This window comes from Otolemur garnettii, unplaced genomic scaffold (assembly GCF_000181295.1).
Source record: "Otolemur garnettii isolate 467f Iridium unplaced genomic scaffold, OtoGar3 scaffold00127, whole genome shotgun sequence".
Classification (NCBI taxonomy): Eukaryota; Metazoa; Chordata; class Mammalia; order Primates; family Galagidae; genus Otolemur; species Otolemur garnettii.
Genome location: NW_003852522.1, coordinates 3,799,789 through 3,803,079, shown reverse-complemented (window position 1 = coordinate 3,803,079; position 3,291 = coordinate 3,799,789). Strand labels below are relative to the sequence as shown.

At 46.9% G+C, this 3,291-nt stretch overlaps 1 pseudogene; it reads left to right on the top strand.

The window, feature by feature from the left end:
* Positions 1-2,505, top strand: part of LOC100964397 — a 16,456-nt pseudogene extending 13,951 nt beyond the window's left edge.
* The last annotated feature ends 786 nt before the right edge of the window (positions 2,506-3,291 follow it).

Sequence of the window (3,291 nt, the reverse complement as noted above, 5' to 3'; positions counted from 1 at the left end):
GAGCTGTAATGCCACGGCCCTCTACCCAGGGGGACAGCTTGAGGCTCTGTCTCAAAAAAAAAAAAAAAAAAAAGACTTCTGTGCTTAGCAGCAAGTCATCTGGTGACCTTGTGGATCTGTTTGATGCCCCCAGCCAAGGAGGAGCACAGGAGGATCAGCTAATTTATTCAGGGGATTTGCTGACTTTGGTTCAGCTGCTGCATCAGACAATAATTTCCCTTCCCAAGTGACAGCAACAAGTGGGAATGGAGACTTTGGTGACTGGAGTGCCTTCAACTAAGCCCCATCAGACCCTGTTGCTTCCAGTGGCAAGCTCTTTGGTAGTGCCTCATAGCCAGCTCTAGAACTTGTTAGTAGCTCGCAACCAGCTTTAGGCCCATCTGCAGCTGCCTCAAATTCTGCAGACCTATTTGATCTTATGGGCTCATCCCAGGCAAACTATGACATCTTCCTAGAGTATGAATTTCTCTATGATGAGCACAGCAGTAGGACTTGGTTTGGCCTTGTCAAGATTACAACCTTTGTGGCTCAAGCGGCTAAGGCGCCAGCCACATTCACCTGAGCTGGTGGGTTTGAATCCAGCCCTGGCCCGCCAAACACCTATGATGGCTGCAACCAAAAAACAGCCAGGCATTGCAGCGGGCGCCTGTGGTCCCAGCTACTTGGGAGGCAGAGGCAGGAGAATCGATTGAGCCCAGGAGTTGGAGGTTGCTGTGAGGTGTGATGCCACGGCACTCTCCCAGGATGACAGCTTGAGGCTCTGTCTCAAAAAAAAAAAAAAAAAGAAAAAAGATTACAACCTTTGCAAAATGTTAGCACAGTGCTGCAAAAGCCTAATCCTCTCTATAATCAGAATTCAAATATGGTCCAGAAACCAATCAGCAAAACCCTGCCCTCTACTTAGTCAGACCCCAGTGTAAACATCAGCCTAGACAACTTACTACCTGGTATGCAGCCTTCCAAACCCCAGCAGCCATTGCGCAATACAATGATTCAGCAACAGAATATGCAACAGCTGGCTCAGCACCCGTAGTTCAGTGGTTAGGGCGCCAGCCACATACACCCAGGCTGGCGTGTTCAAACCTGGCCTAGGCCTGCTAAAGAATGACAACTACTGGCTCAGCGCCTATAGCTCAACCGGCTAAGGCGCCAGCCACGTACACCTAAGGTGGTGGGTTCGAATCCCCAGCCCAGACCCGCCAAACAACAATGACGGCTGCAACCAAAAAATAGCCGGGTGTTGTGGTGGGCGCCTGTGGTCCCAGCTACTTGGGAGGCGGAGGCAGGAGACTCGCTTGAGCCCAGGAGTTGGAGGTTGCTGTGAGGTGTGATGCCACGGCACTCTCCCAGGATGACAGCTTGAGGCTCTGTCTCAAAAAAAAAAAAAAAAAGAATGACAACTAAAACAAAAAAATAGCTGGGTGTTGTGGTGGGTGCCTGTAGTCCCAGCTACTTGGGACTTGAGGCAAGAGAATCGCTTAAGCCCAAGAGTTTGAGATTGCTGTGAGCTGTGACACCACAGCACTCTACTCCAGGTGACATAGTAAGACTTTGTCCCCCCCCCCAAAAAAAAAACACACACACACACACACGCAGCATCTGTGACTCAGTGGGTAGGGAGCTGGCCCCATATACCCAGGATGGTGGGTTCAAACCCAGTCCCAACCAAACTGCAACAAAAAAATAGCTCGGCATTGTGGTCGGTGCCTGTAATCCCAGATATTGGGGAGGCTGAGGCAAGAGAATCGCCTAAGTCCAGGAGTTGGAGGTTGCTGTGAGCTATGATGCCATAGCACTCTACGAAGAGGGATAAAGTGAGACCCTGTCTCTTAAAAAAGGGGGGGGGTAGTGCCTGTGGCTCAGCACTTAGGGCACTGGCCCCATATATCAAGGGTAGTGGGTTCAAACCCAGCCCTGGCCAAACTGCAACCAAAAAATAGCCAGGTGTTGTGGCAGGCACCTGTGGTCCCAGCTACTCAGGAGGCTGAGGCAAGAGAATCGCCTAAGCCCAAGAATTGGAGGTTGCTGTGAGCTATGTGATGCCACGGCACTCTACCCAGGGCGATAAAGTGAGACTCTGTCTCTACAAAATATATATATATATATATATGCAACAGCCTATGAATGTTTGTCAAAAGTTTTGGTACCATGAACCTCAGTTCTTCATCAAGCATGCTTCCTGTTTGTCCCCAATCTAATGCTTTGATGGGAGGACCCATGCCTATGAGCATGCCCAATGTGACGACTGGCACCATGGGAATGGCCTCTCTTGAAGATACTCTGATGATGAACTAGAGCATGATGGGCATGAACACTAACATAGGGATGTCTGCTGCTGGAATGGGCTTGACAGGCATGATGGGAATGGGCATGCCCAACATAGCCATGGCTTCTGGAACTGTGCAACCCGAGCAAGATGCCTTTGCAAATTTGCCAACTTTAGCAAATAAGAAATTACAAAGAAGCAGATTGAATGAAGAAATTTTTGTGTGTGCAGATAGGTGATATTGGGATGAAAAATGCTAATCAACTCCCCTTTTTTTTATCAATTAATTAAAATAAACCTACATAAAAAACCAAAAAGGCTGTTTCACAAAAAATGAAATATCTAGTATTTCAGAAGGCCAGACAAGAGTGCTTTGGCTGAGGCAGTCAGAATCATTTTTTTCTGGTGAGGATAGACCACGATGAGGTGGCGAGATCATTCAAAGCCTTTATAAATTGAAGAACCCATTTTTTTTTTTTGACACCAAGTCTCACCACATTGCCCTCTGTAGAGTACTCTGACATCACAGCTCACAGCAACTTCAAACTCTTGGGCCTAAGTGATTCTCCTGCTTCAGCCTCCCAAGTACCTGGGACCACAGGCACCTGCCACCACAATGCCCAGCTATTTTGTTGTTGTTGTTGTTGTTGCAGTTGTTTAGTTGGCCCAGGCTGGGTTCAAGCCTGCCACCCTCAGTGTATATGGCTGGTGCCATAACCACTGTACTACGGGCTTTGAGCCAAAGAACCGATTTAGGACCATAATTTGTGGGAAGACTGAAATAGGGCTGAATAAATGTATTTGAATCTCTAATTTTATACTTTCTTTTCCTGATGAACTTGATTTTTTTTTTGTCCCTGAATTGCCTTGTCATAATTGGGTCTGTTCCTTTTACTACCACTCTTGCTGCGTCCATAAATGAAGTCATTAAAGTTGGATGATCAGTTTTTTATAAAAATATATATTTTTGTCCAAAAAAGGCATACATATGTGATTATGGCTAAATCAAAGGTAACTGGAATGTA